We start from the raw sequence: 16,032 nt of genomic DNA on the forward strand, positions 1-16,032 counted from the left end.
ACTAGAAGAATACTAAATTATATTTTATAGTGTAATGTCATTAGTATAAAATGCATAGTAAAATCCTAGGAGGAAATAATCTAAAATTTTAATGGTGTTTGTCTCTTAATGACATGATTATGGACAACCATTTTCTTCTTCATAATACATTTCTTACCTCTTCTACCATGGGTATATAATTCTTCTATAATAGAGGGAAAATACTCAACTTTTTAAAACCTGAACTGTTTGGAAGAGGCACTAATTCTCTTTCCACAAAAGAGAGTTCCTGGTATTTAAAACTGCTATATTAATTCGGAGGAGAGCTCTGGGGTTACTTCTGGAACTTTTGGAAGGACTGGGTCCTCACTCTGTATTTTCTCACAGCTAATGTCCAGGAGACATTGCCAGGGACAATTCCTGGCTAAGGAGGATAAAAACAATACAGAAACTGACAGTCAATTAAAAGAGGCTGCTCTGCAACTAATGAGTCAAGACTGGTGCATGACAATTGTAGCTCTGGCGGGCCTTAATCAAATTCCAAATGCTCAATTAGGCACTAAATGAAGTAGACTTTATATCTGGACTTTGAGAAAATTGCTAAGTGAAAATCATCCAATAATATTCTCAACAAATTTTATGCATAACTTATGCAGGGGCTGGAGGAATAACCCAAATGGAAATCATTAGTAATGATCCTTTTTGTGGCAAGTTGATTTCATTAAAGGACTATTTTTTACTTATCCATACTTTCAAATTTTTGGCTTATCTCTTCCCAAGATTAAGTTCCTTTTAAACATTTCTTCCATGCAGGGGAGTAGATTCATGCTAATTTTCATGCTAATTACAGGGTACAAATAGATTCCCATGGCTCAGTTCTTCTCACACCACACAGAACGAACTGTTGAACAACTTTAATATAATAGACATAAAGGTATCATTGGAAAAACTTGGTAACTTTAAACAAATGGTTCCCAACTAAGGGTAATTTTGTCCCCATAAGGACATTTGGCAATAGCTGGAGACAACTTTTGTATATGCATATACACTCTGCAAAGAATTATCCAGCTCAAGTGTCAATACTGAAAAGACAATAAAAAAGAATAAAACAATAAAAAAGAATGCAGTTCTAATTCAAGTTCATGACGACCAGTTTTCAGGAATTTCAGACCAATTTCTTTCTTTCTTTGTCAGACCCAAAGTCGTCCATATTTCTCCTAAATGCCTGCCCAGTAAAACTCAGGATTCTCTTAAATGTCTAGTCATTTCCAAACTTTTTTCTCAGGATCCGAGCAGCAAGCCTTTCCTAATCAGTACAAAGCAGAAAAGTTTCCTTCTAAATTTTATACACACATAGTGATCACATTAATGGTCTTTATCACACTAATTATCATTCTATATTTGGCATAAACTGTTCCACAACCTAAGAGCAGACAACATGCATTAGGTATAAATGAGGTTCTAGGGTGGTGTGGCACCCTATGATGGAAGAAAAGAGGTAGATAAAAGAAAATATAATTAAAACAAAATCTAGTATCAACTACCACCTAAAATCTAGTATCAACTACCACTTAAATTCAGGCCAAACAAAATACATGAACTTGAACAAGCAAACCTGGGTTCAAACTCCAACTCTAAGCTTGGTAGCTACACAACACACAAGTAACAACCTTTTGTGAGTCTCAGTTTCTCATATCGAAAGTGGAAATAATAGTTATATCTACATTCCCGGGCTCTTTGTTGTTGTTTTGTGTTTGGAGGAGATTTCAGGGTATTTTTTTTGTTTGTTTGATTGGTTGGTTGGTTTTGGTTTTTTGATGATCCTTGTTGTGTAACTGGAGAATTTAATTTGATAATTCATACAATGTTTTAATGTTTACAATTTGGATGTTTTGATATATTGCTACCATTTCTGGGGCTTTGGGGGAAGGGGATTGATTTGGTTTGGTTTTTGTTTTGTCTTGCTTTTTATTTGGTTTGGTTTGAGTTTTTGAGATAGGGTCTTGCCATATAGCCTGGGCTGGCCTCAGACTTGTAGCTTCTAGGACTCTTTCAGCAAATGGTCAATAGATAATTGTTTTCTTCTCCCTTGCATATCAGTGTTGTAACAGTGACCAAATAATTCATTTTCGAACACTGTTTGTTCTCCAGCGGGAAGCTATAAAGAATCTCAAAGTCTTGGTTTTCACATTGTAGGGTATACAAAATAAATACATCAGCATCTTGTATGCTACCTGGCACTCTGAAAGTACAGGACGCTAAGATGGCAGCTGTGTTATTCTCCAGGAGGACCTAGCGAGTACGCATCATCCTGAAGGTGATGCCTCAGCCTGATGTGTGTTCTGATCAGAGGTCTCCTGCATTTATGTGATCCTGAACCAAGTGGTTCACTCCCCTGGGTGTCTCTCCTTTGGAACACCTGAACACACCACTCACTCACTCTCACAGAGTCCTCGGGCCCTGGTGAGAGGAAAGCTTAACATCCAGCAAGCATATTTCCATTTTCCTTCTATTCTGGGACATACAAGAATAAAAAACTTGAGTTTCAATTAGGATGACATTTAAAACTTTTTTGACAGTTTTGGGGTTTGAACTCAGGGCCTCATGCTTGCAAGCATTCTACCACTTGAGCCATACCCCTATCCCTTTTGGCTTGGTAGTTTGTTTTCAGATAGGGTCTCACTAACTTGTTGCCTGAGCTGGCATCACATCATGGTTCTCCAATCTCTACCTCCCACATAGCTGGGATTATAGGTGTGTACCACCATGCCTGACCTTACTTTATTTTTAACATATACACAAAGCAAAAAAAGGTACATATTAATGCAGTAACATTTGATGTTCCAAAATCTATACACATGGTGCAATATTTGAATCAGGTTAAACATATCTGTATCAAACATCTATCATTTCTTCATTGCTGAAAACATTTGAACTTTCTTTTAGCTTTTTTTGAGATATACGGTACATAACTGTTATCTGCAGCCACTCTACTATGCAATAGGACCCTAGACCTTCTTACTCCTAACTTTTCAAGTAATCTTTATACAGTTTCCATGAGTGTACCAATTTGCAGTCCCCACAGTGTGGGAGTGTGCCGTTTCCTCCACATCCTGGCAGCGCTTGTCATCTTTTGTCTTTTTATGGTAGCCATTCTCATAAGGGGTAAGATGACATTGCATTGTGGTTTTGAAATGTCAGGTTTTATAGTCATTATTGTAGGTAGACGTTGGTAGAAGCTAAATAAATTAGTAATGATATAGGAACAGGAATCTCATGTTTGGTGCTTTGGAAGTGAAAACAGAGGGGTCCTTAGGCCCTTCCTTGATTATTTGAAATGCTCCTTAAAATGTTGCCTGCCTCTCAGCTTCAGAATTCACTTTTTTTCCTATATTTTAGCAATTTTTGTAGCATATATTTCACTATATTCTGCTCTCATCTTTTTACAGCCTTTGGCCCTGAGCAATCAAAGTCGGCTTTCAGAGCCACAGTCCGCACTGCATTGTATCATCAACCGCACGATGAACTCCATTCTCCTCTAGGTTTGTACTGCTTCTACCCTTCACTGAAGCACTGAACTGCTTTAGCAAATTCTTATAAGTACAGGCACTCTTAAGTCCCAGAAAAATTTCCATCATTATTCCCATCTTTCTGTTACTATGGGTTTTTGCTGCCCTAGCTAAGACATACAGTATTAGAAGGAAATCTAAGATTAATCTTATGTGTCTTTCATGAACTAATGCCCAGATAGTTCTCAATACTGGTGCTCCATTCTCCTCTCCCAAGACACTAGTAACAACTCATCTTTCTTTTACTACTGCATTCTTCTTTGTATACAGCTTAATTAGTATTCACCCTCTGGCATTATACCTACTTACCTAACTTCCCAAACAATACTAAGAAGGTGCTAAACAGTACTGGCTCATTTATTTCTGTAAACTGACAGCACAGGGTGTGGTATACTAAAGTTAATCAATAAATGTTTATTGAATGAATTGCACCTAAAAGACAAGGCAATTATACATACAGCATATAGTACAGGGAAACTCTATAAAAAGTCTAAAATCCATGAAAAGGCAGTGGATATAATGGCACCAGCTTGTGCATCAGATGGACTACCACCTGGACTGATTGCAGACTGAGAAAGTTCAACTGGTCTTTGTCTAATGTGAGGTGATGTTGCTAACCAATGACACCACCTTAGGGCTTAATCCTTTGGCTTCATTCCTATGAAACCATGGGCCCTAAATCATCCCTCAGAGGGATAGCTTCTTTAAGGTGCTTGGACAATTACACATTTGAGACTCACTCTTAGAAAGTTTCCTCACCATGAGACTCATGCCAGTAAGCAAAGCCAATACCTGAAATTGTTGCAAGTAAGCTGAACATCGGTAGAAACAGGACAGCCCTTGTTTTCTCTTATGTGTAAGATCTAGACCCATAAAATAATAAATAACACGAATGTAAAGGGGGACAGGTAGAGGAAGTCAGTAGGAAGAGAGGAGGATAGGCAAGAGTAATACAGGATGATATGGTCAAAGTACTTAATATGCATTTATGAAAATAGAATAGAAAAATGAAACCAATTGAATGATAAAAAGGAGAGGGGGAAATGAGAAAGAGTAAAATAAAAAAGGAATAAGAGAAATGTTTTTTGGTGTTACTGTAAAACAATCTTGTGCACAATGTTGTAGAGAGAGTTGAGAAAGAGTATGTCTGACAAAAGCAGCGCCCTCATCACTTTCAATAGTAGGGATATTCTGAATAATCAGTATCCATGAGCAAAGCAATGGCAGTTGATGCTTAATCAGTTTTAGAGATTTGAAGTACTGTCTATGATATCTCAAACCTGAACCACTAATCTGAACCTGTAATTTTCTTTAGAAACAAAGTTTAGAGCTAAAATTATATCTTAAAAGCTTATCTGGTTCAAATCTCTACTTTTACAGATGAAGAAACAAAACCTAACCAGTTAATTTGTTCAAACTCACCACTGGTTTAATTTCAGATTTCTGTTTAACTATTTTTACTTTAAGTTGTTCCAGAAAAGATTTATGGCAGATACAAATATATGGTCAGTCAAGAGGAAATGTATAACCAAATAAGTTGAAAGAAGCAGGCAGGTAAGAACATGATCAGTGTACCTCAAAGTCTTATAGATTTAATAGGTATGGGAGATAAAATAGCTTTCCAGCATTTCAATAGCCAATCATATAAAGAAAAAACCTCATCCTTATTCATGGTTTCATAGCTATAAATTAAGAACATAGCAGTTGCTCAGATAACTATATGAGGATCACAGAATAATTTCTCCCTGTGACCTCATAGAGAAATCCATGGGCTTCACAAAACATACTACAGTAAGAGTCAGCTGGTCCTTTCTGCCCATGTAAAATGATGGCAGGTCAATAAAATTTAGACCACTTGGTAGACCTAAGATGTTTGAGGCACATAACTCAATACAGGACTAGAACTAGAAAATAGAAATAGGTGGACTACATACTCCTGAGTTCAATATTGAACTCCTGTTCAATGAATAACATTTTTCATAAACATCATTGTTATAGATGTTGAATGACCTATTTGTCAATATTTAACCTGTTTCATCATCACTGTTTTCTCCCAACATTAGACTTCCACTCATCTATCCACTGTTCAAGTAAAGGAGCCGAGAGTATTCCTTGATGTCCCTCACTCTCTTCCCACCCAATCAATCATCATGCTTACTAATTTTGCCTCTTTTTTTGTGATACTAGGGCTTGAACTCAGGGCCTTCACCTTGAGCCACTCCGCCAGCCATTTTTGTGAGAGGTATTTTCAGATAGAGTCTTGCAAACTATTTGCCCAGCTGGCTTGAACCACGATCCTCCTGATCTCTGCCTCCTGAATAGTGAGACTACAGGTGTGACCCACTAGCAACTGGATAATTTTGCCTCTTAAATATGTCAGAACCAACCATCTCCCTCCCTCCCTCTATGCTGAATTTTTACACCAGCCAGCCATCATTTCTCCTGACACAATTCCTTGAAGCCAGTTTTGATCTCCTCAAGTCATGGTCTACACAGAAACTCTGTGACCTTTCCAAAGACAACTTTGATGATAGCTCTCTTATGCTTAAATTCTTTCAGTATTTCTCTAGTGCTCTCAGAATAAAATTCCAAGTCCTTAACCAGCAAGCCATGTATTACCTTGTTCAGTCCCTGTGTGTCCCCAGGCTTCTGAGGGCCACTCTCGACTCCAGGCATACAAGTCTTTGGGAATGTCTTTTAGGTACTCTACTTATGTCCATTAGAACCTTGGTGTCACCAACTATTCACTTCTTTAGAACGTTATTGGCATTTGTCTCAATTAATTGGATATTTGTATGGTTATGCTATTATAATCTCTCTTCCCCCATGGACTGTAAGCTTCACAAGGTCCTTTTCTTGTGTATCTTTCTGCTCACTACTCTGTTTCTAACCTAACAGTACCTGGGACACAGTAAGTATTTAAATACTTGAACAAAGAAATAATGGGACAATTAAAAATGGATTAAAAAGTGAATATAGTCGATCTATTACCTTTTTCCTAGATAGATACATAGACAATTTTATGTGCTATGTACCAAGAGCATGGATATACTCTGAGATCAAACAAAAATGTGTCTGTTGTATAACTAGAACTGTATTAAGGTTGGGCCCAAAGATGAAGCATATAATACATTTTCAACACCAAACTCTTAAAGTTACAGCCATATGTTCACCTCACTCTCCTTCCATCTTCTCAATGTTTGCAACAGTTCCACCTAAGTCCTTCAATTCTATGCATCACCCTCATATAAACATTTCATAGATAGATGATGGATGAAGAGAGAGAGAGAGAGAGAGAGAGACAGAGAGACAGAGAGAGAGACAGAGACAGAATATCCAAAATCTCCACTTGGAAAAGGTCAAGTATATAAGATGGGTAAAAACAATTTGTAAAATTTTACTTTAGCAGAAAATACATTTATAGAGTACTTCTCTGTTTAAATCTATAAATGAAAAATTAAATGTTATTCTCCAGCAAATAAAAAAGGCCAATATTTAATAGTCTTTATCGCTAAAGTAAGGTCTGCATTTTCTGCTTCCTTTATTTCACAAATAAATTCAAACCCTGCAGTTTCCCAGTATGACAAGTACTGCTTGTTCAACGCCAAGAATGAAAGATCTAATTACTGATGTAAACTCACCTGTGAACACAGCCTGGCAAGAGCAGCTAGCAGGACTCATTTAGAGACTCCTAATGGTTCTGATTCAAAGAACTCCCTGAAGACTGAACTGATTACATCAGGATTTCTGGCTGCAATGGTCAAAGTAATACCCACAGGATATGACAGAAATTATGATGGATATCGAAAGCTCTGTAAATCAAAGAGTAAAATCACTTTCTACCTGAGAGTTCTGCTCCATACAAACTCAGAATATATCAGAGAAAAGTTATTCTCTTCCCCATCAAAGTAATGAAGCTATACAACATACAAGTGTGCATAGGATAAAGAAAAATATCTCTCCTGCATGAAGATTTTCTCTTCAATCAATCTAGTTAGCAATTTGCATATGATACCAAACAATCCATTGCACTATTAAATATATCCATGAGATAAACATGGAAAAAATTGATCAGCCTTCACATTATATATAAATTTATTGTTGAAAACATTCTCCTTTCAAATCAATGTCTTCCAGATATCAAGACCTGTCTTGAAAGTGATCTAAAGTTTAGCACTAGGTAAAAGGATGAGACTGGAGAACATCATCTTAAGTGAAGTTATTCAGGCTCAGAAGGCTAAAAGCCTCATGTTCTCCCTCATATGTGGACTGTAGACCCTAAAACAAATGCAGTAATATTATTGGACATGGGTCACACTAAGGAGAAGCTGTGCAAAGGAGAGAGAGGGCAAGAGAAGGAAGCCAAAAACTTGAATGAGGTTGATGTGCTCACTGTACAGGAGTGAATATAGTAATCTTAAACTGGCAGAGGTCACTATAGGAAGTTGATTAAGGACAAGTGAAGAGGACTGGACAAGGCGAAGCAACTGGAGCTGTAATACATACATGCATGGAAACAACACAAGGAAGCTCCCTGAGCAGCTATCTTTATCTCAAAGTAGCAAAACATCATGCTTCTCATTTTATCTTTTATGTTTTTTCTTCTACAAAATCAGAGAACAGGAGGGCAGAACAGGTTCTGTGGGGGAGTTGGCATTAGTGAGAGTGGAGAAGTGGCAGGGAAAGGGGTAGGAGGATGAATATGGTGCAAACAATGTATACCCATGTACGTAGATGCAAAAATGATACCTGTTGAAACTGTTCCAGGAATCAGGGGAGGGGGAATGGGGGAGAGAAGTGGAGGATACATTGTAAGAACCTTTGTAAATGCTACAATGTACCCCCACCCAGAGCAACAATAAAAAATAAATAAAGTTTGGCACTGTGACAAAAATGTCAACTTATAGAAATAGTGTTGGGAAATTAATATTTTCCTTATTTTCAAATCTGTATTTATAGGGGAAAACCTACAATTCTGAAAAAATGTACATTTAAATTGAGAAACATCTAAAGCCCAAAATTTATGTAAATATTACACCCCTGAGGAGATGAAGCATAACTCCATTTCTTATTTATTTTTGTTTGATTGTTTTGAGTTATACAAATTAATGGAGGATAGTGTGATATTTCCATACATGTACACAATGTTTAATGACCAAATCAGTGTAATTGGCATATGTATCACAAACATTTATCAATTCTTTATTTGGGAAACATTCAAAGATCCTCTCTACCAGCTCTTTTGATATACAGTTAATTGCCAACCCTAATTACCCTTCTGTGCTGTAGGACATTAGAAGTTCTTCCTCCTATCCAGCTGAATGCCAGTACCCGTTAACCATCCTCCCTTCATTCTCTCTCAACTTCTCACCCTCTTAATCACCATTCTACGCTCTATTTTTTTAGATCAACTTTTTTAGCTTCCACCTATAAGTCAGAATGTGCAGGATTGGTCTTTCTATGCCTGACTTATTTCACTTAAAATGTCTTCCAGTTTCATCCATGTTGTTGCAAATGACAGGATTTCATTCTTTGTATGGAGGAATAGTATTTCATTTTGTATATGTACCATATTTTCTTTATTCATCCATCAATGGACACCTAGTTTCATTCCATATCTTGGCTATTGTAAATAGTGTTGCAATAAAACATGGGAGTGCAGAATCTCTTTGAAATAATGACTTGTTTTCCTTTGGCTATGCAACCACCAGAGGAATTGCTGGGTCATGTAGCAATAACTCTTCACTTCCAAAGTGTGAGGAGTGCATAGTGACTTTCTTCCAAACACTATAGAATTTAAGTGGGGTAAAAACTTACTGAAAAATACCTGAGCTAGGTGATCGAGGTTCATGTCACCAGTTATAAATCATGTAATCTTCATATGAGGTTGTAAAAATAGCACTTTTCCTCTCTGGCCCACCTCCTCAAAACTCACAACCTTGGTGTAATCATGAAGGAAACATCAGACAAACCCCAGGTGAACGACATCTTACACAATGCCTGACCAGAGTTCCTAAAAATTGTTGAAGTCATCAAAAACAAGGAACATTTGACAAATTGTCACAGCCAAGAGGAGGCTAATTTGGTACATGATGACTAACTGTACTCTCCAGTGGGATTCATGAACAGAAACAACGTATTAAATACAAACTAAGGAAACCTGAAAAACCTGGACTTTAGTTTTAAAAAAGGATCAGTATTGGTTCAATAATTGTGATAAATGTAACATACTATAAAATGTTATTAGGGGAATATGGAAGAAGGGTGCATGGGGATTCTAGTTTTTCTGTAAATTCCAATTTATTTGAAAATGTAAAAATTTTAAGTTTTTTAAATGAACAAGTGAACTATTTTCTGCTAAAACAAATTAAAGCTACAGATACCTAAAGCCAGACTTGATGGCAAGCCAGTAGTGGTTATCTGTTTATATCCATGTGGGCTAATTCTTAAGTAGTTTTATTTCAACAGTACTAGATAACATCTAAAAGCATGTGTTATATTTAATAATTGAACAAAAAAACCAAGAATGTGCATAAGATTACAAAATCTTATGTGCACTCACTAGCATCTTTTAAAAGTCAATTTTTCTCATCTTCTGGAATATAAGCATTCCAATCTCATCCTGGAAAATGCAAGTACTCACCTTAGATGAGAGCAAAAATAAAGTATGCATGCCTAACAGCATCATTTATGGGACTAACTCTACCTTTCCTTTTAAAACATTCTTCAGTAAATATCTGATACCTAAAAAATCCTTCACAAGATATAAATGTCCTTCTCACAGTGAAGGACACTCATTGCAAATTCTTCTGGCCCATGGTAAATTTCTCCTCAAATCTAAACGAATGGTAGAATTATTTGGCTTCCACAGCTTGACAATGGCCTTTCATGTAGATGTGGATTTAGGTGAGAGAGAAAGAGGCCAAGAGAAATGTGTTATTCATACTATTATTCAGCAGTTTAGATGTATTTAGGCTAAATATAGGCTTACAAGATTTATTAAGAACAAAACACCAATTATAATATTCATTTTCATGTAAAATATCTTCCAATTTTCAAACAGTGAATTATAAACAACTGACATACATTCATACGAGGAATTTTACATGTTGTTATATGTCCTTTGACTAATACTGACACTATTTACTCTAAAGAAAACATTAAGGGGATAAATAAAACTCTAGTTGCAGGTTTGTTCCTTTATAATATTCATACTAAGGAAGAGCTAATATGTAACAAAATGGAGATTACAGAAATGGATATGTAGATCTGTAAATTGGTCTGTTACACAACCACTAAATGGCTATAGAAACATATGTAATATTGGGAGGGATTTTAATGACAAGCTGTGGTGGTCAAATGAGTGTTTTCAGATCACTCACCATCATCCTCTGCTCTGTTCCATCTCACAGGGAACCATTTCCTTGCTCTCTGGCATCCAGTTTTTTTTCAAAAAATGAAACACACTAACAATAACCTAAACATGGGTTTAGTCAACAGTGTTATTACTACACACAGATCTCCTTGGAATCCTCTTTTGTGCTTTTTATATGCACCCCTCCCCCTGCCATACACACACACACACACACACACTTCCAAGTGATTTCACTTCAAGGGAATACTTGCAGTTAATTTTCAGAAAATTCTTTTCAGGTTTTAACTAACAGAGCCCACTTTGCCTACCAAAGAGCTAGAGATGCCTAGGAATTTACTTTCAGGAGAGGGCAGTCACCCCTAACCAGTAAGGAGATGAACTGGAGTAACAAAACCCAGCACCCAGCTCCTTAGCTTCAGGTCAGGGAACTGAGAAGCAGCCAACACTCCAGATGCTTCCTGTAGGATGCAGCTACAGCTGCCCTCTGAGGAAGTTTGCTGGGCTCTTACCCTTCTCTCATCCTGCCTTTCCCACTTCCCCATGGGCTTCCCAGAAGCATATCTGTGATAATGTCCTTGCTCACAAGGATATTATGCTTACTTGCCCCATAGTAAATCATCCTAAGGCAGAAGAAAGGGAGACCCTAGGGTATTCTCCTTTCTTTGGTTTAACAGTGTCCCTAGAAGAGGCTACTGGGCCCATTCCAGTTGTTCAATGCAAGCACAACTCAAGTACTTTGTTAAGGTTAGATTATTTGGAAGATGGAAAGTATGACTGAGGATGGAAACATGCAGGTATCTCACATGAAACTGAAAAATCTTGAACTAAAAACTCTTGTCTCCATTGCTATTTCAGAACAAAAAAGGTGAGGAAGGGCTCAGCAATGGGCTTGCACTGATGTTATTCCCTCATTTTATCATAAGTCCATGGTCAAGAAGCAGCTGGCCGACAGGATAAAAGATGGTTTGTATGGGATTCACCCACATTGTTGTGCTATTTTCCAAAGTGCAGTGTATATTGATCCAGAGACAAACATAGGGTGCTATTTTTCTCATTATCAGTACACATAGACCCGAAATCAATAGGTGGAAGCAGAAATGATGCTTGTCACTATTGCACAGCATATATTCCATCATTGCAACCTTGGGTACTGATGGTTTACACATCTTGGTTCTAAAACAGTTAAGTTTCCACAAAGAGGCACATAATCCCCCCTAAATTATAAATTGAAACTACTTTCTTTTTTTTTTTTTTTTTTTTTCATTTTTCTTTTATTATTCATATGTGCATACAAGGCTTGGTTTATTTCTCCCCCCTGCCCCCACCCCCTCCCTTACCACCCACTCCACCCCCTCCCGCTCCCCCACTCAATACCCAGCAGAAACTATTTTGCCCTTATCTCTAATTTTGTTGTAGAGAGAGTATAAGCAATAATAGGAAGGAACAAGGGGTTTTGCTGGTTGAGATAAGGATAGCTATACAGGGCATTGACTCACATTGATTTCCTGTGCGTGGGTGTTACCTTCTAGGTTAATTCTTTTTAATCTAACCTTTTCTCTAGTTCCTGGTCCCCTTTTCCTATTGGCCTCAGTTGCTTTAAGGTATCTGCTTTAGTTTCTCTGCATTAAGGGCAACAAATGCTAGCTAGTTTTTTAGGTGTCTTACCTATCCTCACCCCTCCCTTGTGTGCTCTCGCTTTTATCATGTGCTCATAGTCCAGTCCCCTTGTTGTGTTTGCCCTTGATCTAATGTCCACATATGAGGGAGAACATACGATTTTTGGTCTTTTGAGCCAGGCTAACCTCACTCAGAATGATGTTCTCCAATTCCATCCATTTACCAGCGAATGATAACATTTCGTTCTTCTTCATGGCTGCATAGAATTCCATTGTGTATAGATACCACATTTTCTTAATCCATTCGTCAGTGCTGGGGCATTTGTGCCATCAATTTACAGGAGCAGTTACTCTATCAGCTGTGATGACTTAGCCAATCTATCAAAGGGAAATACATTGCTGCTGCAGAGTAGGGTCAGGAAAGTCTTTATCAGAATCTACCAGAATACCTCAGAGGACAACCATGACCAGTAGTGAGTCAGTGAAAGATTATAGCAATTCAATGAAGGCAGGACCACTAAAGACCCAAACGATTCAGGAAGAAAAATGTGACTCACTCTGCGCAAAATGAACACGGAGTATAAGAGAATGTAGGTACAGATAGTGAATGAAAATGATAAACTATGGCCTCATGACTAGTTACAGAAATACGCACTGTAGCAGCTAAGTGTATCTTTCCTATACATATGCCTGTATATATCAACAATATATCCATTTTTATCTTTTCTTTACTATTTTATTTGAGAAGTATTTGACAGTCCTAATTTTGTAATTTAGTTCTCAGATGACTTGGCAAAAAAATAGGTATATAAAACTAATAGAGGGGACTACATCTCATCTAAAGAACATAGACTTGGATAACCCAGTCACTTTTTGCCTATATTTTGAAAGAAAGAAGGAGAACATTTTTCTGTATAAATGACAGCTGCCTCTAGGGTACGGAAATATGAATTTATTGGGAGGCTCTAAATATGAGTAGAAGGGTGGAAAAGTAACAAAAAGGATGGATTGTAACAGCAATTCTCCTTTTTTTCTCAAGTCCCTTTCTTTTCTTCTCAGCATCTGTCCCATCCCCCCTTTATAACAGACAGCTAAACTCCCTAGATCACAGTGTTTAATCAAAGGAAAGAAGAAATGGAGAAAACAGGTTACTTTCTCCTTCTGTCTCTGCAGCAAGGACACCTCCAGCAGTAGCTACATCATTTCTGAGACTCCAGCTTCCACCACATTTTCCTATGACCCCAGCCCTACTTATGCAGCCATTTCCTGGATCTGGCTCTTGCTGGATGGCCCCAGCATCTGAGTTCTGTTAATACCACCCTCCCTTCATCCCCTCAATTCTATGAAAGTAGTAAGCGTTTTTCCACTGTTGATAATTTCTGGGTTGCCTCGTCATCATGCTGGCACCTCACCTTTTGCATCAGCTGTGTAATTCCCTTTACTTTTCACCTGTGTCTGGAACATACAGTGGTTTCTGTTTATTGATGTTCCTAATACCATTCATAAGTAAAAACACAGAACAACATAGCAGTATGTACCATATTACTTCATCCTTTTAAAGAAAACACACATATACAAAAAGGTTCTGAGCCAGGCACTGTAGATCATGCTTATAATCCCAGCACTTGAGAGACATGGGCAGGATTACAAGTTCAAAGCCATTCTGAGCTACTGAACTACATAGTAAGATCCTATCTCAAAAAAGTTCTGGAAAGCTATTTCCATGTTGTTAACTAAACCAAGGAATTCAAATGTTACAGCTTGTATATGGTATGTCCCCTCAAGGGATCATGTGTTGGGGCCTTGGTCCCCAGCTGGTGGTGCTACTTTGGAAGGCTCTGGAAATTTTAGGAGTAAGGATCTCACTGGAGAAAGTAGGTCCCTGGGAACAGGTCACTGGGGCTATATTTTCCCTGGCAATTAACTGTCGAACCTCTGCTTTTTCTCTTCCATGAAATGATCAGCTCCCTCCTCCACATACGCCTGCTGCCATGATGTTTTACCTCACCATGGGCCCAGAATCAACACAACCAAGGACCATGGACTGAAATGTCTGAAACTGTGAGTCAAAATAATCTTTCCTCAGATGTACTTTATCACAGAGACAATAAAAGTAACAGATCAAGTATTTCCAAATTCTGCACTTCATAGCAATAACTTCCCTTTGAAGTCTCACAGAAGATATATTAAATGCCCATAATTTCTAATAACTATTAAAAGCATCATTATTATAGCTGACCCCAAATCTTAATGACATGAGTGACACGAGACTATGGAGAATTAGTTTGTCCTTACTCTGGAAGGAAATCTAGTGTCAGAGGAGAAGACAGACAACTTAGAAAGGGGTAAGAGATCACCCGATTATTAACACATTTCTCAAAAACAGTTCATAAGTGGCACAATAGCTTTGAATCCCAGGAGCACTGGTCACAAAAACTGTCTGCTCGACTCCAACATTTCTTTTCAAAGATTCTTCACCCAAGGATCATGCAGAGGATTTTGGGTGGGACCAGAAAGCAGAGAGACTTCCCTGAAGTGGACCATGGAATCCTAGAGAAAGAAGAACTAAGAGAAACTCCTTTTAAGCATTCTGGCCCTTTTGAAGTATAAGCAACAGCTGTCTACAGCTGAGGGAGATGCCAGAAGCTCAGAATGCCCAACTGAGGCACAGGTTCATGAGGCTTTGAAAATGGTGGGATGCAAGGTAGGAGAACTGAGAAGAAAACCAAGGTACTGCACACCACTGTGAAGCATGAGACAGAAGCTCCAAACAACTGGGGAAGAGCAGGAGAGTTGAGCGACCTCACCTTCACTGCAGTACACACACGAGAAACCAGCTGACAGCAGAGACGGGACAAGAGGAAAGAACGCTCACTTACTGCTGCTTCCCTATTTGGGAAGCAAATAATTACCTAGGGGGTAGACCAGGAACATAGTCCTTTATATACCTCTGGGTGTTGCCCTTGACATCTTCAGTCTCTTCCAATGGCCAATCTTCACTACTGGGTCAATGTCACTGTGATCCTCTTTTCAGGACAATCTCTCTCTCTCTCTCTCTCTCTCTCTCTCTCTCTCTCTCTCGCAGACCCTGCTGTGTATACAAAGACCTACCCTTCTCTGGACATCCATGTGCTTTGTCCTAGCTCCTACAGAAAAACACTGCTTAGTCTCAGCTATTCCCTTTGCCAGTGGTCGTGTGGTTGCTTTAGGCCTGAGCATATGAGGCACTTGTGTCTCATGAAACATGAGCTGTTTGATCAGAAAAACATCTCCTCAGTCTTAAGAAGATACCTGAGAAAAGTTGGTCTTTTCTAGTCAAGGTCATGATTGTCCATGACCCTTGGACCCAGTACAAGATTCTTACAACTGAGAAAATACCCAAAAAATAAATATAAAAATGCTGAAGTGTGCAAAGCAGAAAGAATCTAGAGGCCATTATAATGTAATTTATTAAACTAATCAATGCTGGAACTGCCCTGCCATTGGCTCATGA

At 38.1% G+C, this 16,032-nt stretch overlaps 1 protein-coding gene across 1 annotated transcript in view; it reads right to left on the bottom strand.

Moving 5' to 3' along the window:
* LOC141421230 (inhibitor of Bruton tyrosine kinase-like) overlaps nt 1–16,032 on the bottom strand; it is a 1,912,155-nt gene that overhangs the window by 1,262,398 nt on the left and 633,725 nt on the right. The gene's annotated exons all lie outside the window — the stretch shown is intronic.

Source organism: Castor canadensis, chromosome 3 (assembly GCF_047511655.1).
Source record: "Castor canadensis chromosome 3, mCasCan1.hap1v2, whole genome shotgun sequence".
Classification (NCBI taxonomy): domain Eukaryota; kingdom Metazoa; phylum Chordata; class Mammalia; order Rodentia; family Castoridae; genus Castor; species Castor canadensis.